The sequence below is a fragment of the Crocuta crocuta genome, unplaced genomic scaffold (genome assembly GCF_008692635.1).
Source record: "Crocuta crocuta isolate KB4526 unplaced genomic scaffold, BGI_CrCroc_1.0 scaffold510, whole genome shotgun sequence".
Classification (NCBI taxonomy): domain Eukaryota; kingdom Metazoa; phylum Chordata; class Mammalia; order Carnivora; family Hyaenidae; genus Crocuta; species Crocuta crocuta.
Window position 1 is genome coordinate 622,226 of NW_027531921.1, and position 13,041 is coordinate 635,266.

At 41.6% G+C, this 13,041-nt stretch overlaps 1 long non-coding RNA gene and 1 pseudogene across 2 annotated transcripts in view; one reads left to right on the forward strand and one right to left on the reverse strand.

The window, feature by feature from the left end:
- Window positions 1-13,041, reverse strand: part of LOC144240630 (uncharacterized) — a 310,481-nt gene that overhangs the window by 155,445 nt on the left and 141,995 nt on the right. The gene's annotated exons all lie outside the window — the stretch shown is intronic.
- LOC144240631 (glyceraldehyde-3-phosphate dehydrogenase-like) overlaps window positions 10,899-13,041 on the forward strand; it is a 90,509-nt pseudogene continuing 88,366 nt past the window's right edge.

The window sequence follows — 13,041 nt, forward strand, 5'->3', positions numbered from 1 at the left end:
GTGCATTTGATGGAATTTTGTTAGCCTTTATGCTAACATTCCCCAAATAATATATTCCCCAAATATGAAAAAAGGGGTATTCTGAATAGTCTCTGAGGATCTTATAAGGATCTAAGGATCTTATCATTTGGTGGATTTCTACAAATTTTGTAAAAGAATTTGGAAAAGAGCAACCATGACCATTAGTACAAAGCCTATGCTTTTCCAGTTTTTCTTACTTTATTTTATAGCGCGGGGCCTTCACTAGGAGTTTCCATTATTTAGGGACATTCCTTGAGTTCATTTTCTTTTTCCCTTCCTTCCTTCTTTTCTTTCTTTTTGTCTTTGTATTATTTACTTAGCATAGCTGCCTAGAACACAGACTCTGGAATCAGATCTCCAAGGTTTTCACCAAGACTCCCACCACTTACTAGTTCTTTAATTAGTTAGAAGGTAAGCTAATTAACTTCTCTGAGCATTAGTTCCTTATCTAAAAACAATGGGAATGAGGGGCACCTGGGTGTCTCAGTCGTTAAGCCTCTGACTTTTGTTTTCGGCTCAGGTCATGATCTCACGGTTGTGAGATCGAGCTTTGGACATGGAGTCTGCTTAGGATTCTCTCTCTCCCTCTCTCTCTTCCCCTTCCCTGCTCAGGCTCTTTCTCTCTCTCTCTCTCCCCCGCTCCCCCTCCCCTGCCTCTCTTCCTCCCTCCCCCTTCCCTTTATCTCTCCTTCTCTCTCAAAAGAAATTTTTTAATGTTTACTTTTGAGAGACAGAGAGCACACATGCATCGGTGTGTGAGTGGGGAAAAGGGCAGAGAAAGAGAGGGACAGAGGACCTGAAGCAGGGTGTGTACTGATAGCAGAGAGCTCGATGCACGTCTTGAACTCACAAACCGTGAGATCATGACCTGAGCCAAAGTCGGATGCTTAATTGACTGAGCCACCTGGCACCCCTCTGAACAAAAATTAAAAAAATTAAAAACTGAGAATGAAAATTGTACCTACCTTGTAGATATAGTTTTAGGATTAGAAAGCACTTTCATCAGAATCTGACAGACAGTAAGCATGAATGTTAGCGAACTCTGATAACTCATTACTATTGATCTGTTGCTAATGCTATTTCCTCAGTGTGGGAAATTGTTCCATTTCCTGTTCCTATCAGCATTCTGTTACTCTTTCAGGGCTCAGCCAAAATACTTCCTCCTCTTTTGGGGCTTGCCTACTGACACCCCTCCACCCAAACAGAAGGGTTCTCTTCCCTCCCATCAGGCATTGTTTGCGATGAGAAATTTGTCTACGGCTACAAAGCACTGAGTCATATATACATACGTAATTTTTAGTTTTCACTGCCACTTCCCTGATTTTCCTTCTGGGTTGCTGGCCACTCCTTTTCAGTTTCCTTTGGTTGGCTGTCCCTCTGGTACCTCACTTCTAAAATGGTGGCGTGCCCAGGTCCAGTCCTTAGGGCTCGTCAGTATCCATAGGTGAGATCATTTAGTCTCACGTATGTACATACCCATCTGTGCCCAGGTGACTATTTGTGTCTCCAACATAGATCTCTCCTAACTCCAGTCTCCTATACCCACCTGCAGTCTCAACATCTCCACATAAGTATCCAATTGGCATTTCAAACTTAACAAGGCAAACATGTATCTTTCCAATTTGCCCCTCCTGTGGTCCCCATTTTAATAAATTAAACTATCATCCACCCAACTGCTTGGGCCGGACGCCTAGAACCCATCCTTCATTTCGTCTATTTCTCTTACTCTCCACATCCAGCCCGCCACCTCTGTCTCCAAAAACATATCAAATCCAACTGCTTCCCACTGTTTTCTCTGCTACACACCTTGTTTAAAGCACCATCATAAACTGATAAATCTCGCCACAGATTCCAGTCGCCCTGCTTCCTCACAGAGCTATAAAGGAGATTTTAATATGGAAATAATAGCCAATTTGCCTCCTAATCAAACTCTCCAAAGACTTCATATCACATCTGGAGAGAAATCCAAACGCACCCATGGCCTATAAAGGCCCTATGTGATCTAGCCCATGTCCTTCTCTTTGGCATCATCTCTAACCCTTTGCCTATTACCTAACTATACTCTCCTTTCTGTTACTCATGCATGCCAGGTTCCATGTCACATTAGGTTATGTGCATTTACTTTTTTTCTCTCTCTCTCTGCACGCAATGCTCTCATTCCTGATTTTTTTCATGGCCGGCTCCTTCTTCTCATTGTTCCTTAAACACTCATCCTAAATCAATCATCCGCACTTACTCTCACATTGCCCAATTTAAGTTCTCTATGTGGCACTTAATACTAGTTGATGATTTGCTTGGCTATTTATATTTGCTTATGTGATTGCTATCTCTTCTGCTTACCAGAATGTGTGCTCCACCAACACAGTCTTGATCGTTTTATACTGAGCGCCATACCCAGTATCTATCTAAAACAATGTGTAACACATAATAAGAATTCGAGAAATATTTGTTGAGTGAATAGCTTTGCCTTTAGTTTCCCATACAGTGCTTGTTTATTCTCCTCAATCAAGTAAGTATGAAGTATAAAGAAGGAATAAAGACACCACCATAACCCTTCAGAAGCAAATCAAAGTCAGAGACACTTGTAGAGAACTGGGTGGGACAATAAAAGCTTATCAAGGCCAATTAATAGATGTGTGTACATAGCCATTTACATACATACCTAAGTATAGACATATGGCCATAAAATCTATTTCCAACTGCATCGGAAATGTAAGAATAGGGGTAAGAGGAAGGATGGTTAGTGCTGACCTATACCTGCAGTGCAATAATCTCAGAAATGACACGTCCTTCTGAGGAAAGGTTGGGTTTCTCCTATGGCCACCTACGAGATGCTATATGGATAACATGTAGCTGTCACAGACTGGTAAGTGCCAATGACCAAGAAAGACGGTTACAATGAATCACTGTCACAGGAGACGATCCTGTTGCAAGAACTCCTTTCTGTGAAAGGACAGAAAGACTTATATGACTTATTTGCAGTTGCTTAAGACAGAAATTATTTTGACACCTGATTCACGCTTCCTTACCCATCCTCAGGAAAATACGCAGCGCCGGCTCTGTATATAAAGGACGGAAGCGTAGCCACAAGCTCAGTGATCCAGATAATCGAAAATTGAACACACTTCTGGAAAACGGATAGAACTTCTGATGCCCGCCAATCTGGAGGAAGCTCACTGCATCCCGTCTGTCCCACTAATGATAGCTAAACATTGTGACGAGAGTCCAAGAAGTCACTGCCAGAGAACTCTGAAAAGCAAAGTAAATAATAGCAGGAAGACTGGAGAGAGGAGTCAGAAGGTGAAGAATGACTAAAATGGTAGTGAAGTGCCTGGGTTTATTTTCGTCCTTTAGAAGAGGTTTGGGCCCAGGGATAGGACATGTTGCTGAAGGAATACGAAGAATTCTGAGGGAACCTATTTTGTCTCACTTCCTTGCCTCAAGGGAAGGCCCAGTGGCAGAAAACTGCAGGGAATCCTGAGGGGGACAACGACTCCGAGACAAACCCAACATTCTGACCAAAGGAAATAGGAAAAGGGGCCGCTGAGAGCCATAAAGTGCGGGGGAAGTCCTGGGGAGGGGAGCGCTCGAGACAGGGATCCTCTAATTCTCTCCAACTTGCCCCTGAGCAACACACACATAAAAGAGAAGCGAAGAGGCACAGCTTGACCATTGAACTATGATATAAGCCACCACAAGGGGGCGCCTGGGTGGCTGAGTCTGTTAAGCCTCCCACTTCGGCTGTGGTCGTGATTTCACGGTTCGTGGGTTCGAGCCCCGCATTGGGCTCTGTGCTGACAGCACACAGCCTGCTGGGGATTCTCTCTCTTTCCTCTCTCTCTGCCCCTCCCTCACTCGCGCTTTCTCTCTCTCAAAAATAAAAAACAAAACAAAAAGCAAAACAAAACAAACAAACCCGCAAGCCACCACATGAGCCTCAAACTAACCCCCGAGGGGCACACACATGAGACATACCCGAATACCATGGCAATGGTTATGAAACCTCAACTGACTTTGTAACCACTGCCCACAGAAGGTGAGGCAGAACTTGTGGTTTGTGCCTACCTATGAGGCTGAGTACCAACCATCTGAAGCAAAGGAACAAAAATCTACATTCCATAGAGGCCCCAGAGTCTTACAACATCATATTCACAATGTTCAGGATACAATCTAAAATTACTCAACCTATAAAGAACTGGAAAAATCAGACCTAATTCTCAGAGAAAATTATATTCAACAGATGCCAACACTGACAAGATACAGATGTTGGAATTGTCAAAGGGTTTTAGGCACTTATTAAAAACAAGTTACATAAGATAAAAGTGAAGTATCTTTAAATTAATGGAAACGTGGAAGTCTTCAGAAAAGAAAGAAATTTAAAAAAAAAAAGCCCAATGGAAATTTTAGAACTGAAATATAAAACATATATGCATTAAGAGTAGAATTAAAATGACAGAAGAAAGACTCAGTTAACTTGAAGAGTGATCGGTAAGTCTCATCCAATCTGAAGGAAAAAAAAGTAGTGAAAAACTGAAAAGACCCTGAGGGACAGAAAGTGTAGCTTAGAGTCTCAAAAAGATACTGATTGACTGAGAAAGACTGATACTCCCGAATTTTGAAAAACAAATGGCTCATAATTTGTCAAATTTGTTTGGAGACATAAATTTACATGCAAGAAACTCAGCAAAATAAAAATAAGGTATGCTAAAAGAAAACCAAAACTAGATTCAGCATAATTAAAATGCTGAATACCAAAGATAAATTGTATTTTTTTAATGTTCTTTATTGTTTAGTTATTTTTGAGAGAGAGACAGAGACACAGAGAGACAGAGCATGAGTAGGGGAGGGGCAGAGAGAGAGGGAGACACAGAATCCAAAGCAGGCTCCAGGCTCTGAGCTGTCAGCACAGAGCCGATCATGGGATTCCAACTCACAAGCCGTGAGATCATGACCTGAGCTGCCGAAGTCGGATGCTGAATCGACGGAGCCGCCCAGGCCCACCCCCAAAGATAAATTTTAAAAAATCTTCAAAGGGGTTGGTGCCTGGATGGCTTAATTGGTTTAGCCTCTGATTCTTGATTTTGGCTCAGGTCATGATCTCACGGTTCATGAGATCAAGCCCTATGTCAGACTCTGTGCTTTCAGCACAGGAATTCTCTCTCTCCCTCCCTCTCTCTCTCTCTCTCTCTGCCTCTTCCCTGCTTGTGCACACACGCTCTCTCTCACTCTCAAGTACATAAACTTTAACAATAAAGATTAAAAAATCTTGAAAGCAGCTGGATAAAAGCGACTCATTACCTCAGTAAAAATGACTAAATGTTTCTCATCAGAAACCATGGTGGTCAGAAGACAATTAATGTCTTTAAAATGCCATGAGGAAAAAAAAGGAAGAAAAGAGTCAAACCAGGATTCTATATCCAATGAAAATATCCTTTCAAAAATGAAAGCAAAATACATTCCTAGATGAAGAAAAAGTAAGAGAATTCATTGCCAGCAGACACTCTGTAAAAGAAATGGTAAATTAAGTTGTTTAGATGAAAGGAGAATGATAAAAGAAGGAAATTTGGAACTTGGGGAATGAAGGAAGAAAGAAAGAAACGGCCAATGTCTGCATAAGTATAATAAACTATTTTTCTCTTAAGTTCTTCAAAATATATACCACTGTCGAAAGCAAAAACTACATTATCTGGTGGCATTTTCAACGTATGTATGTGTGATACATATAACGCAAAGGGGATAACATAAATAGACCTGTGTGGCTGTAAGACTTCTACATTTCACCTGAGGAAGTAAAATGTTAACTCTAACTTGACTGTGAATGGTAGATATGCATGTTGAAACCCCTTGAGCAACCACTAAAGGCAATAACATAGAGATATAATAAAAAAAGTCAATAGATGGATNCATATCAGGCTCTATGCTCTCAGCTAGCTCAGAGCGTGGAGCCTGCTTCGGATTCTGTGTTTTCCTCTTTCTCTGACCCTCCCATGCTCACGCTCTCTCTCTCTCTCTCTCAGAAATAAATAAAACATTAAAAAAAAGAATATATATATACACATACATACATATATAATTCTATACACATATACATACGTGTGTGTGTGTGTGTGTGTGTGTAAAATAATTCAAGTGTTGTCAAGGATGTGGTACAAATAGGACTCTTGTGCAGTTCTGATGGGAATGCAAAATGCTATGGACACTCTGGAAAAGAGTTCAACAGCTCCTCCAAACACTAAAATTAGAGGTACTGTGTAATCCAGCAATCTTATTCTGTGGTATTTACCCTAGATAAATAAAAACATATGTCCACATGCAAAAATCCTGCGTATGAATATTTATGGTAGCATTATTCAAAATAGCCAGAAAGTGGAAACAACCTAAATGCGTGTTCACTGATGAAGGAACAATAAACAGACGTGAACTCGAATACACGGACCAGTATGAATGAGGCCCCGAAGTAGTACACTAAGTGAAATATGCCAACTTCAAAAGGCTACATACAGTATGATCCCACCTACATGACATTCTGGAAAAAGGAAATGATATGGATGAGGCCAGATTAGTGCTCGCTGGAGTCGAGAAAAGAGGGTTTTGCTTCAAAAGGGCAGCAAACGAGAGTATTTTGGGGTGACAGAACTGCTCTGTATCTTAATTGTGGTGATTTTCCCATCTCTCTATTCATTTATCAGAACTCATAGAATTGTATGCCAAAAAGTGTAAATTTTACGGAAAACACATAAAAAATAAATTAAGAAAATAAATGAGTGCATGGTTGAACTCCCTATCATCTTGGGAAAGAAAAAAAAGTCTTAACCTGAAGAGTTGCTCAATTTAAATATGATTGATAATCTAAAATGAAAAAACAAGAGGAATACTTGAAAAAAATCCCTCCAATTAATGTTAGTTAATATCCCTAAAAGCTGAAGCAGACAGAATAAGGAGTTGCACGGCAGGGGGTCTCATCAAAAAGTCATCAAATTAACACAGCAGTCAAAACGATCACACTGCTGGAGCCTCACCCCCAAGAACAGGCCTGCTGGAGAGGAACTGCTTTTGGTATAGAAGTTGGCACATTCCAAAGATCTGCTCTGCTTTCTAGAATCTTCTTCCATAACCACAGATTATCTCTTCCAGGCTTGTGGGTCCTACCACTTAGGAAAGAAAAATGACTAATACATTCAATAGACTAATTAGAATTTAGCTTGCACACGTGGCAACATAAACAAACAAACAAAAAAAAACATTAAAAGCACGTTTAAGAAGACTAGGATAGACGGGTACTTGCATGGGTCAGTCACTTAAGGGTCCAACTTGGGCTCAGGTCATGATCTCGCAGTCTGTGAATTCAAGCCCCCCATCGGGCTGTGCCTGCTTCGGATTCCGTGTCTCCCTCTCTCTCAGCCCTCCCCTGCTTGTGCGCTCTCTCTCTCGCTCTCTCCTCTCTCACTCTCCCCCCCTCTCTTCTCTCTCTCCCTCTCTCTCTGTCTCTCTCTCTCTCAAAAATAAACATTAAAAATTAAAGAAAAAGAAAACTAGGATAGATACGGCAATTGGAAACAGGAATGATGTGATCATTAAATTAGTTATTTGTCAGTTTCATATAAAACTTTGCAGCAAGGTACGGTTTGGGGGCATAAATAGCAGTGTGTTGATAAAGGACTCAAGTACAGAATACTGTACCCAAATACATTTCGGTTATGACTATTTCACTGTTCAGCCGCTCACCATGAACTAAGCACCTGCCATGCATTTTCCAATTGAACCCTCAACACTTCTGTGAGGTAGGGGTTATTGCCCTTTTTCGTTGATGAAAAAAAAGAAAAAAGAAAGGCAACTCAAAGAAATTAGGTATGGTGCCCTGTATTATAGAGAAAGGATTTGAACCTGGATTTGATTTCCATTTCACACCGTCTCTTAAAGTATGTACTGGAAGCACCTCAGTCCTGTAGCTGATGACATAACTGAAAACAGAACCCAGGGAAAGGAGGCCAGACATTGTTTATTTTCATGATATTTTTACATGCAAGGGGGTAGGTTCAGGGACTGGTCGAGGAGAACAAGAAGAGAGAAAAAGTAAGAGCGAAAAGTTTTTAAAATTTTAATCAAATACAGTTATTTTTGGTGCTCCTAGTTTCTTGTTTCTCCCTCTGTGATTTATAAAAATAAGTATGTTTCAGACCTTTTTCTTGCTCAAATGATCACATAACTCAGAAAAAAATGTTAATGAAAACCAACCTTCCCTTTTCAAAATGTCGTTAAGAGGTAACTGCACTTACAAGGATATGTTCCTTATTCCCATTACATTTTTGTTTTTTGCATTTGATACAGGATGGTAGAGTTTCCGTTTTGCTTTAAACTCACACTCTAGTTGCCTTACATTCATCCTATTCTCAGTCTCCCAAGACCAGCTTCACTTCATAAATTCTTATTACAAGAGTTGTTTGGGGGAAAAAATGTATGTACCTTCCTGAGATTTTGTGCTCCTTTCATTCCAACCTCAGCTTCACCATGCAAAGGCCAGCTGTGTTTTTTTTTGTTTTGTTTTGTTTTTGTTTTTGTTTTTGTTTTTTTGCTGAAAAGGCTGCCTGATGTTACCAGGACCAAAGCCCACCAAGCTTACACCTTGATGCTAATCAGTAGAACAAGGTCTGTGTTTCAGGGGACCCACATCCACCTCGAAAGCTGGAAAAAAATTTCCAAAAGCTTATCTTGCTGTGCACATTTGTATGCATATACATAAACATATATGCTTAAAAAAGCTAGTCTCGTTATAATAGTAATTTTCATCATGGCAAAATTAGCGGGGTAACAGATGGTTTGCTTTAGTATGTGAAATGCATTTGTAAAGGACAAGAGGTGTGTAAGGCTCTGGGAAATTTTCTTTCTTTCGAAAAAAAAAAAAAGGGGGAGGAATTGTATTTAGAATAACTGAATAAACTGATATTACAACTGTTGTGTTTTTTCCTAAACAGGAATCGATAATGTATGACCCATTTGCTTACAAGTCAACTTTTATTTCAGATCCTAGATGTGGTTCCCCAAAGTTCCTTGGATTAAACTCATTTTGAGATAGCTGACTGGCTATCGTAATATGGTGTTAGGGAACCCAATGTCAACTGACATGGGAGCTTTCTTGAAGGATACTGTAAAAAACAATTGATCTTGAGATTTTAAGTTCCTGCTAGAATTCTACTGAGGCAATTGTTCAGAGTAAAAGAATTAAGGAAGGTCAATGAATGTATTGACCATGGTGGTCCCAATTTAGTCACACAAATGGGCTCATCCCTTGCCTGACGGTGCCATCCCAAATGAATGTGCTTGATTTAATCAATTCTGATAGCAAAGAAAGAGAGAGAGAGAAAGGAAGGGAGAGAAAGAGGAAAAGAAAGGGAGAAAGAGAGAAAAGAGAGAGAAAGGGAGAAAGAAGGAGAGAAACACAGGGAGGTGTAGGGAGGAAGGAAGGAGGAAAAGGAATGAAAACGAAAAGAACAAAAGAGGGAAGTTAACGAAGGACCGTGGGGGAGAAGAAGGGGAAAATATAGTGGGGGAGAGGGAAGGAGGCAAACCATGAGAGACTCTTGAATGCTGAGAACAAACTGAGCGCTGATGGGAGGGAGAGGGGAAGGGGGGAGATGGGCATGGAGGAGGGCACTTGTGGGGATGAGCACTGGGTGTTATATGGAAACCAACTTGACAATTAACTATTCAAAAAAAAAGAGGTCATTCATGGTAAATGGCTTTTGCGATTCAATCAGATCAGTTTTCTTGACTATCAAATCCATCCCAGGAATATTCAGCAAAATGTTTCATAAAACGAAATTTTCCAAAACTTGTGGATGCGTAACTTCCTTTTTCTATTTACTTTCTTATCTGATATTATTTTTTTCATTTAAATTTAAGGAAACTGAGGCTCAAACAAAAAATCAATTATACTACAGCATTCCTGTCGAATAAAAGCCAATCCAAGTGCCATGGTGCAGGGAATTTATTTTTACAAACATTATGACCTTTACCATGCTTTTGATTATGGTACATAATGCTCTTCTTTTTTTTAATGTTTTATTTATTTCTGAGAGAGAGAGAGAGAGAGAGAGAGCGAGCATGAGCAGGGGAGGGTCAAAGAGAGAGGGAGACACAGACTCTGAAACAGGCTCCAGGCTCTGAGCTGGCAGTCAGCACAGAGCCCGACGCGGGGCTCGAACCCACGAACCGTGAGATCATGACCTAAGCCGAAGTCGGACGGTTAACCGACTGAGCCACTCAGGCACCGCTACATAATGCTCTTCTAAAGTAACTGCAAGGTAGAAAGCTAAGAGTAACATAGAACTCAGGAAGCTTCTCTTCAAAAGAGACGAGTAGGGGATCAGTTATGAGTGAATTTGCAGTTTAATGCATCTGCTTTCCTCTCCCAGTCTCACTATGTGCATGTGGCTAAGAGTGGTGAAAATGGATGACAGATAGAAAAGGGAACAAGCAGTGCAAAGGTCCTAGGATGGAAACGAGCTTGGCCTATTTGAGGACAAACATATCAATGTAGACCGAGGACATAAGGCAAGGGTTGGGGAGAGGTCACCAAGGCCCGATCCTACAGTCTTGTAGGCCCCGGTAAGAGTCCACATGTTATTCGAAGGGTAGTGGGAAGCCACGGGAAGCTTTGGCAGAGGAGAATGGATGGTCTGACTAACTTCTGAAATGGTCCTTCTGCCCACTGAGTGGCAAATCAGCTAGAAAGCAGCAAGGAGGAGAGCAGAGAGCTCTGGCCGGAGCATTACAAGAGCACAGGAGGGAGCTGGTGACAGTGGCTCACACTGGTACAGAGCAGAGTAAAGGAGTGGTTGGGTGCAGAACAGATTTTGGGGGCTCCTGTGGACTCGCCGATGGACTGGATGTGGGGAGCGAGGAAGACAGAAGAGATAATGGGCGACCGTCAAGTTGTCTCACCCGGGGAGCTGAGCGGACAGCCCTGTGAAGGAAAAGACTGTGACGGAGAGGCTGGGCGCGGGGCGGGCATAGATCAAGAGCTCTGTTTGCACCATGTGAGGTCTCAAATGCCACTTCACCATCTAAGTGGAGGCGATGATTAGGCAGTCTCACATGCCAGTCCAAAGCTTGAAGGGAAAGGCTGGTGCCCGTGGTGGACGTCGAGACACAAAATGGATTGGAATTGATCAGGGAAGGATGCAGGGGGTAGAGGGCCGGTGGAAGATTGCAGATACAGGTATTGCAGGTACAGCTTCTTGGAAGTGCGGGGTATGCCACTTAACTTTTACGAGAGACCTCCATTAGTACCTGCTTTTGCTAACCGAGGAGGATTTTCACTTTTAGGAAGAAAGGTGAAAGGTGAAAAGAGCGAGCTGAGCTGCTGCAGTGGCGCTGCCTGGTATGTGAGCATCTGTGCTTTCTCCCAAATGATTTTGTGCATCTGTTAGCAAGAGGTGTCCTAAGGGATCAGAAAGGCCTAAGACAGGCTATTTTGGGGGCCTAGAAACACTAAAAAAATTTTCCATATCAATTAATGGCAATTGCTTCTTCACTTTAGGTCGTTTCGGCTTATGAAAGGTTTCCTAGGAAGTCTCTACTTTCGCATAGTCGGGGAGGCCTGTACTCCAGTATTCAGCTAGAGGAGAGAAGAAGCAAGCAGACAATCCAAGGAGACTGCGACAGGGTACTCAGTAGTAAAAGGAAATAAACAGGAGAATGTGGCATCTTGGAAGCCAGGAGAAAGTAAAAACATTGTAAGAAGAATGAGACGAGCCTTCAAAAAGGGAATTGAAGGATTTGAGAATGAAGAGATGTATCTTCAAAAAGTATTGCTCTGTGAGAAAAGGAACTGAGAAATGGGGCTGTAACTAGAAGGTGATAAAGGCTAAGAAAAAAAGTTTATTCTTGCCTTTGACCTAAGAGACACTAGAAGCTTAAAATTTTATTTTTATTCTTAATCGAAGTATAGTTGACATACAATATCGTGTTAGTTACAGGTGCACAACAGAGTGACTCAACAATTCTGTATGTTACAAAATACTCACCACAATAAGCATAGTTACCATCTGTCACCTTACACAGCTATTAACAATATTATTGACCATATATCCTATGTTGTACCTTTCATCCCTGTGACTTATTTTACAGTTGGAAGTTGGTACCTCTTAATCTCCTTCCCGTATTTTCTTGGTCTTTGTTTCTGATGTAAATGACACAGTAGAGAGAGAAACGGTTGATGCAGGATAGAGAAGGGGATGCCCGTTGTGGGGTCCACCTTGGGTAGCAATGAAGGTGCTGCTTCCCCCGTGTAACAGGAGGAACGTCAAGGAATGTGAATACAGACCCAGGGATGTTGGGAGTTTGGGTTTGGATGGCGGATTTCTGCTTTACCTGCAGCAAGAACATGGATGTATGGGTAGGGAGGATACTTGCAGTCAGTTCTACAAATTCACACATTCCCTGAGCTCAGACTCGCTGGTCAGCATTCAGTGTTAATCCTCTCCTTGTTGCATATACACCTACACAGCTTATGCCTCATAACTTCCCCAACACGCCTCAATCAAAGTTGGGGATTAGGAAAATTAAGTCAGAAAGAGGACTTTTCTAATGTCACAAAAGCAATTCCAAATTTCCTAGATTTTATTTTGAGTCTTGTGGCTACAAAATCATTTGCTTCAGAAGCATAGGTCCCTTAATTCTTGGTGAAGTTGAAGGTACAGTCAGCGTTGCTTGATTCTGACCAATGGAGGGCTTCGCGGACTATAGAGCACTTAGACCATTTAGCTTAGCGACCTGAGAGCTGTACTGATTTCCTCACTTCCCTTCTGTAAGAACTCTTTCTAGGGGCTTCCTCCAATGTTGCTTTACCCCCTTTCATCACATCCCAGGCAATCTGCCAATCCTATCTTTTAGAAACAAAGAGGGTTTATTCAAAGTTTGTCAGCCCATAATATGTTCAGTTATTTTCAGTGGGCAGATGCTATATGCGGAGTATGGTTGTAAGTTTTCTGGGGAAGCGGGGTCTCCAGGCTGCATTTA